The 19,616-nt window shown below is 40.6% G+C and overlaps 1 protein-coding gene across 14 annotated transcripts in view; it reads left to right on the top strand.

Annotated features, from left to right (window-relative positions):
• The window catches only part of DMD (dystrophin), a 2,035,724-nt gene that overhangs the window by 530,761 nt on the left and 1,485,347 nt on the right, over nucleotides 1-19,616 (top strand). The window lies entirely within an intron of this gene.

Below are 19,616 nucleotides of genomic sequence, written 5' to 3'. Positions count from 1 at the left end.
AACTGTACATCATTTTTTTTAAAGCTTTTTAGCTTTGAAGACAATAGCAATCTCATGAGTCAGAGCAAAACCACAATCTTTTGCACTCTTATAAAAATCTCTGAATAGAGGTTCATTATTTTCTTCAGCAATTTAACATTATGTAACATGAAATGAAAACGTCATTATTCCTACATTTTTGTCAGTTTGGGGCTAAAACTCCAGAATTCAAAGAATAGTGAATGGCAGACAGTTCTTGATCAAGCCTGTACTCTACAGTACATAGACCTTACTAATGAGTGATGATGTGGATCAGAAATTAAATATTTGATTAACCTGCATTGGAAATCGCTGAGGTTAACTGACATTAATTCTTCAGATCTATATGTTGTATAAGTTGCTGTCCCTTAATCTTAAATTGTATAGTGTATTCCAGAAAATTTATTAGCATATTATATAGTGGATCATGAGGTCCTGCAATTCTTGCCCTGCACTCTGTTGGAGGAGGGTATGTGTTCAGAAGTAGCATACATTTCACTTCACGTTTGCACCAAATCTTTATAGGGCTAGTGCCCTGCAGGCTGATCAGATTTCCTGTGGATGCTAACAGCCCTAGCAGGCCAAATCCACACTAGAGATCACTATCATATATAGAGGTCCTGATGTGACCCTAATGCCAGCAGCAGGTTAGGTGTAGAAGCCTCTACAGGGTCAAAAGATTCCCCTTTCCACTTGAGTAATTCTTTCATTGCCAGTTATGCTGGTTCCACAGCCAAATTACACTGGCAGTGCAGTCCAAAGGATCTGCACCAGATGCTATGGCCCAAATTTCTTTGTATTTCTAGAAAGCTTGTCAAGCTATTCCAGTTGACCTGTGTATGAAATTAAACAAGTAATTTCCCATTTTTTTTTCTCTGTATGGGGAAATAAACCAACAACAAGGGAGTACAATTCCTGTGCAAAGGTGCCATTTTCTGACATTTAGAGACAATATTTTTATCTTTGGACTTGTATTTCCCCCCAAAATGTCAATTAATCAGTCATATATTTGCAGGTGAAGGGGTGACAGTAATTTAACCTTAATTTAATACTGCACAAATAGAAGGGAATCACAATGACACGCTGAATTATTTTAAATGCACTTTCACTGCACTTTGAGTAGCGATGTAAAGCAGCATTTTCTGAGTGCCAGTGTTTATCCTCTTGTTTTGAACCTTTAGGTGCATCCTCAGTGTCTTCATATCAGATATAAAATTGTTGTAACAGCATCAATGTTGTTGATGCTCTGTTTGACACAATGGCTACCACTGCTGTGATTGGAATGTCCGGAACCCTCACTGACCTAGTGTTTTATAAGGAAAGAGACTGCATGCTTGTTAGCAAGCTTCATATACGTCTATATACTGCCCTCAGTAAACTCGATTATTAAATATTATTGTGCCCTTTTAATAATAATAAAAGTAAATTGAAAGACTACTATTTACAAATATGTGCTTTCATAACAAAAAAATCACCCATACAACTTTCAGATTTTGGTTTTCTACAGGTATAATCAGCAACCATCATGTTCATGTTTGCTTTCCCAGCGTCATAAACATACATTGTAGCATAAGTTCTTTTACAACACTCATCAGCTTCCCCTTCTTCGAGAAGTTTACAGACCTATAAAAAAGGCTGCTAAAACAATCTGTTTCCTTATTTATTCAGTAGTTCCTTAAGTTTGAAAAGGAATCTAGTAATCCTCCATGACATTCTCTACTGCTTTAATAAAAGGAAAAAAAACCCCAAAAAACAGCATCCACAGTTCATCATAATTTGTATGTACTGCTTATTGTTCTACTTCAACTAATAACCAGATTATGTACTCATTTCTCAAGGTAAGCTCCCAAGTTTTTCTCAAATATGGACTAGATAAGGACTCCATAATTAACAGTAATCATTATTTTTATTCCCTGCAATAATGTGTCAAAATCCAGAGAATTTGCACAGACCCCCTTGACTTTACTGGCCTTTGGATCAGGCCCTTCAGAGCATATGTGGGACCTCCTCTTATTTGTTCTTGATTCCTTTAATATAAAGACATAAGACGATCATAGGGCATATCCAGTCCTCAATTTCACTTATTTGTGTTAACATGGGAGTGGGGAGAATCTATAATGCAAGAATAGAGTTTTGCTCACTGCTATTGTCTGTTATTCTGACTATTTCAGTTCTTTTGCCAATTTTTGCAAATCCCAGGATTCCATCTGGTGAGTTCTGTCTCTTCCTCTGACTAATGTCATCAATCAAGCTACATCACACTTTCTCTCTGATGCCTGGCGATGAGGAGCCCACATTCTACAATTTATGTGTTTTCAATTTCATGTCCAGAGTTTATCTGAAATGTACTGGAAAATGCTATATGACATTAGGGATATAATTGGACTGATTCTAATCTTGCACTGGTATAAAACTGGATGACCCCATTAATTTAAATAAAGTTACAATGGTATAAAATTGGTGCAAATGTGATTAGAATCAGTCCCTACATTTTTAGTTATAAACATTAATAAAATATTACTAAACACATTGCTTGACAGAACAAATGGTAACATGGTCCAGTAAATAAAGATGTACCAAACCAAATGTTGAAAAAAACCCAAACCCCTCATTCACAAACTGCCACCAAGCAGACAAGAAATTACAACTACAAATGAAATCAAAGCATCTGCCTGCCGCGCACTCACTGTAACAGGATGAATTTCCAAGGTGTGTATAGAAAGGAATGGAAAGATTCAAATCACATTATTAGTAACCTGAGTTGTATACATACAGCAGAAGACAGTAAAAAGGCAGAATATGTTAACCATGGTCTGACAGTTATTACTGCTATCTGTTATTCTATGTATAAGGAAAACTGGTAATCTGATACACTGCTCTGTGGTTACAATTGGTTGCCACTGTAGTTCCTCATGTTGTAAATGTCACAGAAATTTTCTTGCAAGGGTATTAGCATGTATTTTTACTTCTCTGTTACTGTTGATCAGTGTGATGCCCAAATTCAAAGAGCCTCTTTCAATGTTATTAATGTGGTATTTAATTATTCACTACTTTAAAAAATGGTGAATAAGAAAAACCACCAGAAAAATATATTTGGTGATCTAGAACTATTTGTGAATATGACTTGAATTTACTGAATATTTTTGGAACTGAGATGTCATTCACAAAATGGCCAGAGAAGGAGGTGGTTGCAGTAATGTGCTTTCTATAACTTAAGCAGAGTGGTTAGGACCCTTACCTGGGATATGGAAAACCCACGTTCGGTTCCCCCCTCTACCTGATGTGGAGAAGGAATTTGAACACAGGTCTCCCCCCACCAAATAGAGTGCCCAAGACACTGTGGAATGGGATATTGTGGGTTGGAGATCTCTATCTCTGCTGTTGAAGCTATTCCACTTTATTAAAAAAAAGTCACTATAACAGGGACTGCCACATCCCAGGTGAGTGCCCTAACCACTAGGTTACAAGCTAGAAGGTAGATGCTTCTGTTACCACCACCTCTGTGGTCCTTTAAAAGGAATTGAAAGGAATTTTCAGATTGAATGAAACATGTTTCTCATGATGGAAAACAGATTTTTTTTTTTAATTGTCAGCACTGCGATTTGGGGATTCAGTTTAACCGAAAACAAATTATTTTTTTTCAGTTTTTCAAATCTGCTTGTGAACTAAAAAACCAGTTATTCACCCAGCTCTAGTCATCACCTCTCCTGTCAGAGCAGAAGGTCAAAACACATTATGGTACTTTTAGTGTATGGCAGCAGGGTCTACACTGCAACTTAGTGCATGGCAAGCTCGTGTTAGGTGATTTACACCCAGCTTGCTGCGCACTGTATCTCTCTGTATAGACATGCCCAAAGACAATAACTTACTCTCCAGTTTAACAGAATATTTTTTGCTGTGTGTAAGACAGACAAAATCAGTTGCCTTCAGAGAGGGAACTCACCTGAGAGCCTGTGTCCTGCTGCCAGAGAAGGAATTGAAGTCCAGATAACAGTTTACATCCTGTATAGGTTCTTAAGACAGTGACATGTTCACAGACTGCTGAGAAGTCTCTGTGATCAGTGAAACCGCCTGTTGAGAGGTCAAAAGGCCAGCATGCGCCTGACTATGAACTTGTCAGCAAAAGTGGATTTTTTTCTTTGAATATCTTAGCTTCCTGGTGGGCCTGTTAGACTCTGCTGGGTCCACTTTGAGGTAGCTTCCTCTCAATCGTCTGGAATTTAAGAGATGGTAGTTAGGCTGCTCCAATGCCTTTCCTGGATTTAGTTGCTCTTTGGGATTACGTATTTCTTTTTCCACTAGTGAAGCCACAGATTTGTGGTGGGACTTTTTTTGGGAGCATCTATACTCTGTTTAATATATATTAAAATACCCTGTATTTATGAAGTGGAACTCATTTTGATACAAACTCACTAAGTGGCAGAATTGAAAAATCCTCACTACTACTGTGATATGTTTCATGTGAAATATTTTGGGGGCAGGTGTGTGTACATGGGCTCTCATTTCTTTTTATGTTGTTCTTCATCTAGTAGTTTTCTTTAAGTATGGGGGCAAGAAAGAAGCCACCACAAATCCCTTTAGTTAAAGTCCTATAGTGTTTAATAGAGACAAACCCCATAGACTTCTAAAGATATTAAATGGTGTTCTATAATAATTACTTCAAAAATCTCAAAGATTTTTCAATAGATAATTCAATAGAGTGAATTAGATCCTTTTGAAATTACTTCAAAAATCTCAAAGATTTTTCAAAAGATAATTCAATAGAGTGAATTAGATCCTTTGGATAGCCTTTTTAAACCAAACTACAGAATTTAATAGATAATTGTGTCCTTTCTATAGAATTGTTTCTATTAGTTTAAAAATTGTATTGGAAGGTTATCATTGTCTCTCAGATCTGACAGGACTTCCCCATAAGTGAGGAGAGAAAAGTAACAGATTTTAGCTTCCTACCAGAGCTCAGCTTCTGGTGATTTGGCAAAGCAGGAACACCTCCTGGTTTAATTGTGCCCACTGAAGCTAGACAATTCCCATTGCACAGAGTTTACTGGGAGTGGCTAGTGTGGATAATGGAGAAACATTTTGGAATAGTTCTTTGAAAGTATGTAATAAACCTCAATTGGACCTTCAGGACAAGCAAATCCCCCTCTCACTTGAGTTAAAGGAGTAACCCCAGTAGATGCGAATAAGTAGCTGACTTAGTAGGGGACAGCCGCAAGACAGGCAGACACAGTCACACAAGTTTTGCCGCTGTTATAAACTCTCACCAGCTTCAAATAGGGAAGCTAATGTAGAAACCACATATGATCCAACTATATTCCAGCTGCCTGGAATGAAATGTGCAATGAGCAAGTGCCAGGATATCCAGTGAGTGTGACTAAAATGATTCAGAGAGACAAGGTGGGTGTGGTAATATATTTTGTTGGACCAAATTCTCAATAGAGCTTGAAAGCGTCTCTTTCACCAACAGAAGTTGATCCAATTAAAGATATTACCTCACCCACCTTGTCTGTCTAATATCCTGGGATCAGCATGGCTACAACAACACTGTAAACTAGATGCTTTTGCATTTTGAAAAAATGAGAGTGAATCACTCAGTTGTAAATCCTATGCTGGTTACAGAAAATTCTGCTCTGTCAGTCAAAATAGGTATGCTTGAAAACAATATTAGGTCAAAAGGGGCACTAGGGTTCTGGAGAAACATGACTCAGGTGGTTGTGATTTATCTACCAAGATATGTTTATTCTTGAGATTGAAGCTGAGAGAGAGCGCCATATTTCTAATAAAAAAGAAAGAGCTGAAGTTCCAAATCACACTCTTAGCTCCACTGTATTAGGAATTATATGTATGGAATCTCCAATCTAGATTGACATGTAGTTAATTATTTTTTTAATGACTTTCTTTAAAGGGAGGTGTTTGCATATCTTTCTGGATGCTTCCCAAATAAACCACTCCAAATATCAAGAATTGTCATACTTAAATCTCCCCTGATCCCAATTAGTCCTGCCCCCACTGGCTAAAATACTTATTTATGGTACAGAGGAGCTTATTGAAGAGGGCTGACAAGCTCCAGGCCCTCTGGCCTTTAAAGGGGCAAGCTACCCTGTTACAATTGTTGTAAAATAATGCAAAAAAATTGGCCCAGTAAGTTTGAACTTAGAATAGTTACAGAAATGTGATCCACTTCTGATCTTTGAGACTACCTTTTTAAAAACCCAAACTAATAGTCTCTTTGCATGTCATAACAGAAAAAAATACAGCACTTATGGTTGACTAGGCACATCCTTAATTAAACAGGACAGGATACAGCAACCTTCACAAAAATGGAAATCTTTCTTTAATCACCTATTACTATATATTATTTTTAATACCATAGCACCTAGGGATTCCAACTGAGATCTGAGCCCCATTGTGGTAAGTACTATATTAACAGAAAAAAAGACAGTCCCTACCCCAAATAGCCTGCTCTCTAAATAGACAAGACAAAGTATGCTGGGGAGTGGGTACATATAACACACAAGCAGAATGAACAATAGGATGTTCTGCAAATGTTAGGTTAGTTCCTCTTTATTTATAAAGTGGCACAGGTGATCTTATACGTTGAAGTGGAACTAACCTAACATTTACAGAACATCCCATTGTTCACTCCGTATATGAGGAGTCCCACTGAGTTCCCATGAACTTAAAGTGAATTACTATCACTTTGTTTCTGTCCCTCAATTGATTTCAGTGGGATTACTCATGATTAAATGCTTTTGTGGATCAGAGCCAAGCTCCATTCTGCAGAAAGGGACTAGAAATAGGGATATAGAAATTTGTTTTCCCCTTCTCTTTACTTCCAAACCCACAAATCAACTATCGAGGAAGGGATTCAACACAAACTCATATGATTAGGAGGTTCCCCTGCATTAAAGTAGCCAGATGGACTATTTGAATAAATAAGCAGAGAAATGGGGAGGTGGATTAGTCAATTTTAAAAACTTTTTGGATAGCCAGCCATATCTCTGCTTTTTGGAATCATTCACACAGAGGTTACTCTACAGCTCTAGCACTGGGAGGAGGGAAAGAAACAATTCTGGCATTGGAAGTTGTTTTGTGCAAGAGGTAGGGCACTTATTTACATCTGATCCCAACACCTCAAAGAGTAGTCCCACTAGTTTCTGTTGTGGGGGCTCCTTTTATTTTATGGCCCCTGCATAGCCTTCTGAATATAATAAATCTAGCACTTCACAGTCAATGAATCAAGCCTTATAGGGCCCAGAAGTCTTCAAATATTTTTTCCTGGATAGAACCATCTAAATTTCCAGGCCTTTCTGAGATTCTCCCTGGACATTAACACTGTAAAAATTAAAATATTTTAGGATTCATCTTAATCTAGTAGAACTTTCTGAAGTTTTCCCCTTCCCTTATATCTGGGAAGTGTTCTGAAACTGAGTTATTTCTCCTGGCCTGAAATTAAAGGAATATCTGTTATTAATTAGGCACACAAAGGTTTAAAGGTTAAAAACTCATTGCTATTATCTATACTATTTTTGTATAATGTCTTTGAGATTTTTATCATGAGTTTATTCAATAAAACTTGCGTTTCTTTTTAATTAGATACAGTATTCTCTTAGTAGCATAGCTTTTAGTACTATTGTAGAATGAGATTTTGAAATGAATCATATTGTTAACCAGATTATTTTTTCCAAGATTCAGTGCATTATATTTTTAATAATAATGAAATTAAATTAAGATCAGATATTACTAGTAATAGCATGATATTATGCAATAACTGCACATGTTTTGAATCATCAAAGATAAATGAAACCCAACAAAACATTATCTATTAAACCAATTGTAATAAATAATGAATGGAACATACAAAACCTGATACTTTAATATTTAATACTATCCATGATCCCTAATGAAGGAATATAATACTGTCTATAACATCAGTTGTTACAACCAGATTATATAACGTCAGTCATTTCAATATCAGTTATTTCAGCAGGTTTATAATTCTCATATGAAATATGATTTAGTAGTCTTGGTGACTCCATTTATTACTAGCAGTTCATGGACCTAGAAAGTAAAGATCTACCTTTTTTAACAAAAAGTGCAGGACCAGGTTAATAGAGACACACTGATTTATACTCAGATCTGGAACTGTATATTAAATTGTTAGGTATCTGTTAACATAGAAGTAGCTCCAATGTTGTTGTTTTACTTTTGTTTCACCTTCTAAAGGAAGTACACATATGTCCCTTTAAAGGTTGAACAAGTCAAGATACTACCTCTGTCAAATGAAGGATAAATGGGAGTGATTTTATGAAAGGTCTCTGAGCACAGTTCTTTGAGATCAGCCCAGTTTAAGATACAAATTAGGTAAAAACGTCACCAAAAAAACAAAAACAAAACCAACCTGGTTTGCAGCTGATAGGAACAGATTCCAGCATTAGTCCACCCCTGAGTTTAACCATGTAAGATGCATTGACCTCCCAGATTAATTCTTACCTTTATTATTTAGGATCTTACTGTCTTTTGTCATAGCTCTTCAGTTCTGCTACCAAGCTCAACAGGAATCTGATTCAGTAAAAGATGTGTTCTACATCTTGATGATCTGTAAATTAAAACCCCCTCTTTCTCAGATTTCCTATAAGTATTGAGATGTCAAACCACAAATGAATACTGCAGCAACTATCTGATATAAAATATGTTGAATTAATATCCGTTACACACAAAGAAATACACAAATTAACTTACCCAGCAACTGATGCATTACATTATGGTTCTATTTACTTAGCAAAGAACATAATTATCCTTTATTTCAATATTGTGTTCACACAGTTTACCATATTACTGTGGTTTTTTTCCCTTTGGAACTAAACAATCAGAACTGTTGTAACACTTTCAGGAATAAATAAAACAAGTCTGGCCCCTATAGTATTTCACTTGTTTATAATTGGCCAGGTCCTGTCACTGCAATATTTAATATTTTCCAATAAACATCAGTTGAATACAATTAAGGACTGGATGACTATGGGGTCTCTTATTTGGATACAAAATCTGTGTACTTGTAGCAGGTGCAAACATATGGCGGCCACCTCCAGCAAATTTATGGCAGTGTGGTCCAGAGACTACGGCATGAACTTGAATCAAATGATATGGGCTCTGTTCCTATCTATGCCACTAGCTGTGTCTGACCTTGAACAAGTCACTTAACCTCTTTGTGCTTCAGTTTGCAAATATGGGCACTTGTCCACCATTGTAAAGTGCTTTGAAATATATAGATGAGATTGCTATAAAACTAATGTGTTTATTATTATTCTATGGTTAGTTACCAATGAGATGAGGAAGCAAACAGTAAATTGTTGGATTCTGATGTTATCTGAGTTAACTGTATGTACAGATTATCTAACAAGTGGAATTTGAAATGAAAACGATGGGGAGAGTTTGTGCAAAAGAGCTGGTGTCCCACTTTCTGGTCTGTAGGCACAGCTTAGGAGATGACATAAGCACAGGAGTGGCTCCAGGCCCCAGCACACCAAGCGTGTGCTTGGGGTGGCATGCTGCGGGGGGCGCTCTGCTGGTCGCCGGGAGGGTGGCAGGCGGCTCCGGTGGACCTCCCGCAGGCGTGCCTGCGGAGGGTCCGCTGGTCCCGTGGCTCCGGTGGAGCATCCACAGGCACGCCTGCGGGAGGTCCACCGGAGCTGCGGGACCGGCGACTGGCAGAGTGCCCCTCACGGCATGCCGCCGTGCTTGGGGTAGTGAAATTGCTAGAGCCGCCCCTGCATAAGCAACAGTTTAGCAACATCCTTCATTTAATTGGGGCAAAGTTACATCAGTCATCTAATTACTTGTATGTCATCTAATTACTTGTTTGCTTGGAAGTTGGACTCTACATCTACAATAATGAGGGCTGAATAGAGACCCAGCTACCAGTCTAGTACTAACTAACTGTCAAAGAGGTAAAAATGAGACTAGAAATGGAGAAATGTTCTGAGGTTCATTATCCCATGGCACATAGATTACTTATTTCCTGAACCATACATGACAATGTAAAATCTACACAGCCAGGTATGGACTGTTGTACTCCATCTATGAAGACGAAGATGTCCTTTTTCAGTTAGCACTTGGCATATTACTTTTTTCAAGGCATAGCATTTTGGCAGGTAGTTCTCTCTTGTCTAGAGATTTACTCAGATGTAAAGAGAAGATTGTGTATGTACATATGGTCATGTAAATGCTCCCAATCACTTCCTCAGTGCCCCTCTGAAATCAGGATATGATGTTGCCAGGGTCTTTGCCCATAGCACTCCCTACTGATCGCTTCTTTGGTCCTCTGATGGCCAGTATCTGTCCTTGACTTAGCCCTGTGGCTAAGGTCAGGTCTAGTTTGAACCTGCTTCTGATGTAACCAAAAGTTTCAACAAAAGTTCACACAAACCAAAGGTTCTTTTGTTCCTCTTGGGTTCCTCTTCAACCTGCCCACCAGGTTCAGGCTTTGCTGGACAGAGGCCTAATGATTACCACAAAGATGTAATTTAAAGCTCAGACAACCTCTTTAAAATCCCTTCTTAGACTGATGAACTCTCAGCCATCCTGAGCAGACTGTCCTGGTAGGGAAGAGCTTATGTAAGGAACAAAAATAAAACCCTATAATACATACTGAATAAACAGGCACATAAACAGTGTTTCAAATTTGCAGATGCAGTTACTGGGAGATAGAAATCTGCACCTACCATTAAAAAGATAAAATAAAAATAGCAAAGGGAGAGGCTTTGTTACCTAATGTCAACTTTAAGTTTTTGCTGCAATAGTAATCCCCAGTGGGGGGAAATGTCAGTCCGTTTTTCAGAACTTCTCAGTAAAACTAAACAAATTGTAAATGAATATGTCAAGACAAGAAATACAAACTTTAATATATTTAAAGGAACCAGAGCAAGTAATAATCTCTCTTTTATTAAAACTGGCTTGAAAGATCTGTTGAGATCAGCACCACTGTTTCTCCTTATTGTTTCATAAAATTAGGAATCAAATAGACTGGAAGGAATGCTTGATAAGTTTAGAGTGTTACATAGGTAATATCCCTTGGCATTCTTTTGCCAATACACTGTAGCTTTCGTCTTTCTTCTAGAAGTTTCTCTTCCACCCCAGTTCAGGAAATCACTTAAGCATATGCTTAACCAGAGACTTAAGCATGTGCTTAAAGTTAAGCATATGCATAAGAACCTTGTGGAATCATGGCCTTAGTCTCTAGCTTCCAGGCATAGGCGTAGTTTGATGTATGTATTTTGGGGGGCAGCTAGAGTTGCCAATTTTCTAATAGCAGAAAACCAAACACCCTTGCCCTGCCCAGCCCCTTTCTGAGGCCCTGCGCCTATCCTGCCCATTCACCAAGGCCCCTCCCCCCTGCTTAGTCCATCCCTCCTCCTTCCCTCCCTCACTCTCCCCTACCCTCACTCACTACCTCATTTTCACTGGGCTGTCGCAGGGGATTGGATACAGGAAGGGGTGAGGGCTCTGTGGTGGGGCTGTGGAAGAGGAGTTTGGGGTACAGGAGGGCTCTGGACGGAGGGATGGGGCCAAGGGGTTCAAAGTGTGGGAGGAGGCTCCAAGCTGAGGCAAAGGATTGGGCTGTGGGAGGGGGGGAACTGGCTCTGGTCTGGGAATGCAGGCTCCAGGGTGAGGCAAGAAATAAGGTGTTCAGGGTGTGGGGTTGGGCTCCAGGATGGGGCAGAGGGTTGGCGTGCAGGGACGGGTGTGTGAAGGCTCCAGCTGGGGGTGTGGGCTTTGAGGTGGGGCCAGAGATGAGAGGTTTGGGTGCAGGAGGGGGCTCCAGGCTGGGGCCAAGTGGTTTTGAGTGTGGGATGGGATTGGGGGTTGGGATATAGGAGGGAGTAAGGACTCCAGATGGGTGGGTGCAGATTCTGGGGTGGGGCCAGAAATGAGGGATTCAGGGTGAGGGAGGGGGCTGGGACAGAGGATTGGGGCGTGGGAGGAGGTTTGGGTACAGGAGGGGGCTCAGGGCTGGGGCAGGAGGTAGGGTGTGGGAGGGGATGTGGGCTCCAAGAGAGAGTTTGGGTACAGAAGGGGGCTCAGGGGTGCAGGCAGGTCCGGGCTAATGGAAGCTGCACAGCTAGCATTCGGCATGGAGGCAGTGTGCAGAGCCGTCTGGCCACCCCTGTGGCTAGGAGCTGGAGGGACATGTTACTGCTTCCAGCAAGTGAAAAGCGAGATTTTTCTCCTCAGCCAAGTTTTACCCCCTCCCTCTTCAAAACTCGTTTCTCTGTCATTTCTTCAGAGGGAAAATGGGGGAACTAATTTAATCAAAAGTGCATTTTTTTTATAAATCAAGAAAAAAAATGTTGTCCAATGTTTAGTGAATTCAGACAATGGCACTGTTGCCATCTCTTAATATTTTAGTACAACTGATAACATCTGGGGTTTTTATTAAAGTCCCAGCTCCTGGAGTTCTATGAGATGCATCAGAATCTCCTCTTTAATTTAAAAGCAGAAGTAAGCTTCTAGCCCATATGATTGTGGGGAAAGGCTTGAAAAAATGACCAAGTCCACTGTAAAGTTTCAAAACCCAGAAGGCAAATTAAAATAAATCCTACTATTATTATTTAATCTCCAGATTCTTAAGCCAGTCTCATGATTTTGAAGATCCCGACTCTCATTTCTGAACACTTGCGGTATGCAATATTGCCATAGTAGGGACAACAGTAAAGAGTGTCTGCTTTGCCCCTCGCTGGGCAAGACACTTTTTTTTCCAATTCTGTCTCTATTCTTTTCAATGTCACCTTCACAATTATGGTATCCATGGCAATAGCACCACAATCTGTCCTGAGCTAATTTCCAACGTCAATATGCTCTCCTCGTTTACATCTCCCCCAAACACCATCTTCTTCCACGACACCTACAAGAAACAGATTAAATCATCTATTCATTAAAAATAATTAATATATTACCTTCTACTTTACCTGTAGGTAAGCGACTGAGTATAATGTGGGAGGGCCATAAAGAGACTAGAATTGAAATTGTTGGTTGCTGCAGTGCAAGGTTAGAGAATGATGGTGGAAGACATGTAACTTAATTAGGATTTATTTTCAATGTATGTTCTTTGGGGCAGGACTATATCTATGGGCATGTCTACACTTACCTCCGGAGTGATCGATCCAGTGGGGGTCGATTTATCGTGTCTAGTGAAGACGCAATAAATCGACCGCTGAGCACTCTCCCGTCGACTCTGGTACTCCACTGGAGCAAGAAGCGTAGGGGAGTGTCAGCCATCGACCTACCATAGTGAAGTAGCTCTAGCATAGCTGAAGTTGTATAACTTAGACCGACTTAGTCCAACCACCTGCTCAAAACAGGACCAACCCCTGTAATGTACTAGGTGGTCTAGCTATGCTTTGGTGCTGTTAAACACTTGGGGGAAGCTGCTGTCCCATTTTAAATGGCCATGTCTTCCTGCAAATATTAATTGTACATGATCCTGCAATTCTAAATCACAGCCTTATGAATTCATATTCAGGCAAGTCATGTAGACCTCCTGTAAAATGCAAAAAAAATCTGTGTTTGAGAGTTCTCAACTTAGTTCACATTTTCTTCAATTTTCAGTAGAGCAGGAGGTTTAATTTCATCCATAACAACACAGAAATCGTCTCTCTCCTTGTATGTCACACCATTTTGGCTACTTTTTAAAAAAATCCCTTTGGATTTTCTTCAGCTCTTTGTGTCATGTAAAGATTAGTAATCACAGACAACAGCAATGTCAGCTAAAGCAACAGAAGTGTCTGTGGTTTGACCTTTATTCAACACATCAGAACAGTACTTACCTCACTGCAGTATATTTTATAGCCCCTATACTCTTTCCAATCAGGGGGATCCCTCAAGATTCCGGAGAAGGAAATTCATTTCCCAGGTTTGTATTTCAATCTGTCAGTCTTATTTTCCCCCCTGGAAAGACTGGTCTGTTTCCATTTCCTTCTTCATTTCAGCCTTTTGTCCTCTCTCCCCCCCACCCCCACCCCTTGTCTATCTGTCTCTTACTCTGTTTCTTTTTTTTTCCCTTCCCCACTCACAAATCCCCATATCCCTGTGTTCACTGCTGGAAGCACTCTGGAAATAGAGAGAGAGGATTATTTTGCTGACCATTTGCAAACCTGTTTTCCTTGGGGTGCTAGCAATAGCAGGGTCTTTTTATACACTAACTAGAATCATACAGTTCTAGTTAGCTGCTGGCACAGCTGGGGAAAGTACTACAGTACAGGAGAACAGATTTAATTTTGCCAGGTGGATTGCTTTGTATTCCCCCTACCCTTCCTTGGGTTATTTAAAACCAAAAACAAAGCATGTTCCTATGCCCATATTACATGCTTGTTCAGTAATAGAATTGTCGGTATAGCTATTTTTCTTAATGATAAATTTGTAAGGTAACCTAACATTGGCATAACAAAATTCAAATAAAAATCACAATTGATTAGTCTGAATGTTTTCTTTTCCCTATATTTAAAGGTGGTAGTTGTATAATCCAAGACCCCTTTTAGGCAGAGCTCTTTTAAAAAAGAATTGATACTCAGGTACCTGCCATTCTGCATAGTAGCTTTATTTATTCTTCCCAAAGCTTCATACATCTTAAAATACACTTTTCTTATGACCTTGAAAACACTACATATTTCTTTGCCACCTCTCTAAATCCTTTGTTTCTGAAGACTTATTGCAATGTCGATCCACTGAAGACATTCAATCTGTTTGAGAAAGAAGACTTAATTGCACTACTGCCAGAGAGAAAGCAGACTTGTCCAGGTTAGGGATGAGTCCTGTGGCAGCAGCATCAGGATTCTTGTGTAATTCTCAGTTGCTGATTAATAGAAGGGTTCCTTCCAAGCCCTTTAAAAATCAATGGCACTTTTTTTAAAGATTTACTTATAACACATTCGTAATTAAAATGTCCTGCTGGAGACGCTGCCATGCTGTGTTTTTATTTCCTTTCTGAAGGCTTTACAAAAAAGCCCACATTATTTTGTCAAGTCGAATTTGTTGACTGTCTCAGATTAACTTGCACTAAAGGTTTTGGTTAAAATTAATGTGTCATAGAAGGAGGGAAAGGTAGACACATTTATTTGTTACTTTTACTTTTGCTGTTTTGGTTACAAAGCAATATGATTATAATAATCATTATATTCCGTTACCAAAATGTTGTCATGCTCTTTTTCTCAGAATGCTGCATTTAAAGTCTTTATGGATGAGATTCATGCTTATGTAGAGGGCTTGCATGAGGTCTGTGCATCACTTAATCCCTCCAAATAATGCTTAAGTGAGATTTGAGATATACTTGTGTCTTGTGCTGGCTCCCTGCACAAGGGTGACTTTTATCCTACAAGATTAAGCCAAGAGGGAAAAAAAAAGCATGTAACTGTACTATTTCAGCATTGTATCTATGCCAGCATTTTAAATATCAAATCCACTTTTCATAAATGATGATTACATACATTTTTTGTTACACTGGCCATTCAGTTTTAGGCCTTGATTCAGGAAATCACTTAAAGGCTAATGTGATCACTAAGGCAATGTCTGGCTACAAAATTAGTCAACCTAAGTTACGTTGGCTTATGGCCGTCACAGTTATTACATTTGTAAACAGGGTCTGAATGAATTCTCCCCTGACATCCAGCTGGGAGTGGGAGAGACTTCAGGAATAAACTGTATTTACATGAACACACCTACTCTGCTTAGATACCAAGCAGATAGAGCAGTGTTTCTCAAAGTAATCAACTTTGGCTGGTGTTGGGCTACAAATCACTTCAGTACTGAATGCAGGGGTAGTGAAATGCTGTTACCAATGTTGTTGTCATTATTGTATGAATAAAGGGGAGCAGAACTGTGCTTAACCTATCCCAAATGAGGGGGTCACCCTCATCTGAAAGGACCTTGATAAGCCACGGGTGCGAATGCTAGAGCGCCATGAAAGTAAGAAGGGTGGGGACAGGTGTCCGAGCCAGGAGGTTTGGACTCTATCTCAGGTTTTGTCTACACTGTCAGACTGTTTGTGAAAGACAAAACTTGTATTGTTCAGAGTTGCTAAACACACACACACGTGCACACACACACAGAGAGAAATCAAAATTGTTGTCGCTGACAAGTGTTGGTGTAAACAGTGCTTTGTCTGCACGAATGCTGTCCTGCCAACAATGCTAATGCTGATCATTGGGACTGGAAGTTTTCTGTCAGCAGGAGTGCTCTCTCCTGCCAACAAACAACGGCTACACTGCATGCCTTTTACCTGCATGGCTGGAGCTGCACAGCCCTGTCACTAAAAGCTGCATAGAGTCCCCAGTGTGGTTTAACCTGTTCCTCCCCACTGTTCTGAGAGCTAAATAGGCTTCATTAGGAGCCTCTTTGTTATGTTAAAGTGCTCAAATGAGAGCTGAAATTACTTGAGATGGGACAGTGTTTCTACCCCAGCCTGCAAAGAGCTGAAAATTACTAAGGCTATGGCTACACTTGCACTTCAAAGCACTTCCGCGGCAGTGCTTTGAAGCGCTAAGTGTAGTCAAAGTGCCAGCGCTGGGAGAGAGCTCTCCTAGCCCTGTCCGTACTCCACCTCCCTGTGGGGAATAATGTACAGCGCTGGGAGCCGGGCTCCCAGCGCTGGGGCTTTGACCACACTGGCGCTTTGCAGCGCTAGAGAGGGTGTGTTTTCACACCCTGCTGCAGCGCTGCAAATTTGCAAGTGTAGCCATGGCCTAAGTGACTGATGTGTAGAGGTCACAGCAAAGAACCAGGTGGCACGAGAAGGTGCCTGACAGTCAGCTGGCGAACGAGCAGATGGCAAGGCAATGAGTGGCTGGCAGGGGGGCCAGCAGAGAGGAACCATGGTTGGCGGGAGGGCCAGGTGGCAAGGAACTACGGCTGGCAGGGCAGCCAGCCAGAGCAAGTGCAAGGAAAGTGCCTTCTTCCCCGGGTGTGCAGTGAACTCACACAGTTGCACCTCTGAACCCTGGGTCCTCACTGACCAAGGACAACCACTGTGAGTGGGGTATGGTGAGGGAGCAGAGAGGGGCACAGAAAAGGAACTTTTGGTTGTAGAACCCAAGAACATGAGGCGGAAGGCACTGACCCATGGACTGTGCAGGGTGGGCGTCCTGCTCACAGTTTTATGTTTATGAATCCAGCTTGTGACATTTCCCCTAATTAATGTTGGGTGACTTCCCTCCTTTCATTAAAAGTTTCTTCTCTACATTCAGACTCTGTGCTTATGAGTAGGAAAATATTGCCTCAGAGTTGTCCAGAGGTGGTGTGTAATTTTCCCAAGGTTACTGGGTGGAGGCTCGAGCTGGTTCTGTGTTGTATTGTTGAAAAGGAACTGCTAGATATTGTACCCAGGCCTGGTTGCTGGTGGCTTCACCTGGCAGAAGGGTTACACATTGCTTGTGCATGTACACACTATGCTTCTTGTGTCAGTGGTGCATGTCCTCATCGGGGCACTTGGGTATAGAACTTTTTATTGGCCTCTGCAGGTGATTGTCTGATGTCCTAAATCGCGCTCCTGTGTTTACCACTGTAAAACACGCTGTCGGAGCTGTCCATCATACTAAACACACTGTAAGAAATGGAGCAGAGTGAATATTATTTGTTAAATAGAAAATTTAACTGAGATTAGAAGAGGTTGTGAATCTATTCAGTATCATCTGACACATTTCACAAGCAATCAAATGGCAATGTATGGGTTATTAGCTTAGTGGCTTATGTTGAAGCTTCAGATTTGGTTTGAGTGAGCTGCACTGTGCACTGGAGTGATTGAGTGAGTAACTCTGAACAGAAAAAAACCCATTAAACTTCCTTATTGAGTGACTGATTCACTGCCTCTCACACCCACACAGATCTGTGATAAAAGGCCCAGTTATATCTAGGGCGTGGCTTAATCTTCAGTGAATCAAAATACAGATATTTCATGACAAATCAATATCTGAAGCTTCAAAAATAAGCAAGTATATTGTGCTCAGAGACAGATGAATCAACCCAGAATCTTAGCATCCACAAAACAGTCATTAGTTTTTGTTCTGGTTCTCGGCCAGCTCTAATACAAAGTCACAAAAGTCACAGTTCTAATACAAAATATCAGTTATCAAATAAATGTGAAGGTAAAACCATACATCAGCTAAGCTTTATAAAAATCACCTTGCTGTTTCATCCTACTTTATTCATTAGTCAGTGACATAAGCATTAACTTAAAAACCTAACTTGATTTTAGAAAAGATAAAAACCACCTTTTTTCATCCTCTTCAGCCAGTGAAAAGCAAGGGAGGAAATCTTACTTCCCCCCCCGCTTCCTGATATCTCGTATGATTCAATATGTGTCCTGTAAGGTTCTGAATGTTTCAATTAACATGGATTCAGATGACAGCTGCGGGTGTTCAGCTCATCTACAGTTTGAGCATAAGACTTGGAAGTGACACTTCACTGTTTTCTGATCGTTTTGGGGTTTTGTTTCTCACCTTTGTGTAAAAGATCCTCCTTGAAGTTTAAAATTAATATTTCTCTCCTTTGTCATTTGGCAAATATTAATTAATTTTCCTGTTGTTTTTTCCCCTGCAACTTAATCAGCAAGCCTAGTTTGTCTCCCAGCTTTATGGATGTCTACACTTAGTTATTGACAACTTCTGCTATAACAGTATAAATTAATAGTGGGAGCACAAAAATATTTGGCTTTTTATACGTTTCAGACAGATAATGACTATCTTGTAATTTAGAGAATTAATGTGTGGTGTGCATTCCTCACAAAGTGAAAATCATTTTAAGTTACTTTGAAATTAGGGTCTCAGCTACTAGACAGTGCCTGTTCAACAAGGACATTTGTGAGAAGAGTCTTATTTGTATCAATTTATATGCAAGCTATTCTCCTGTTTCATCTTGTAGGACAACTGCTATATTTAGTAGAGCAATGTTTTGACATATTCTGCATTTTTTAAATGTACAAGTGCTCACAACTCCATGGTTCTAACCAGGGGTGGCTCTATGTATTTTGCCACCCTGTAAACGGGTCAGACTCACCCCCGCGGCGCCTCCTGCTGGTGACTCTGGGGAATTAGCTCTTTCCAGCCCTGGGGCACCCTCTGCAGGCCAGTGATCCACCTGTTTACTACTGGCCCGAGTCCCTCCCAGGACCCCGGTGCCTCTTTAACCTGTAACTGGGTTTCCCCCTTCCCAGGGAACCCCCACCTTCTATCCCCACCTTGCCTCAGTGTATGGCTACTGCCAGTCATTGTCTAGCCCCACACTCTAGGGCAGACTGCAGTATCAGCCAACTCATCCCTGGCAAGGAGGGTTTGGAGCTGCTGCTTTGTCCTACCCCTGGGCTGCCCTCTGCAACCCACAATACCTTTGGCCTATAGCTAGGCTGCAGCCTGGGGCTTTCCAGGCTGGAGCTCCCCAGCTCCTCAGCCTTTCCCCAGCCCTGCTTCACTCAGGTACTTTCTCTCTAGTTTCCAGCAGCCAGGCCCATCTCCCTCTAAAGGCAGAGAGAAACTGCCTGGGCTCCTGGCTTCCCTGCCTTCTTATAAGGCCCTGTTGCTCTGTTTGGGGCGTGGCCCCAGCTGCAGCCACTTCCC

The sequence above is a fragment of the Mauremys reevesii genome, linkage group 1 (genome assembly GCF_016161935.1).
Source record: "Mauremys reevesii isolate NIE-2019 linkage group 1, ASM1616193v1, whole genome shotgun sequence".
Taxonomy (NCBI): Eukaryota; Metazoa; Chordata; order Testudines; family Geoemydidae; genus Mauremys; species Mauremys reevesii.
Note: the sequence above shows the minus strand (reverse complement) of the source record. Positions and strands in the feature narration are given on the sequence as shown.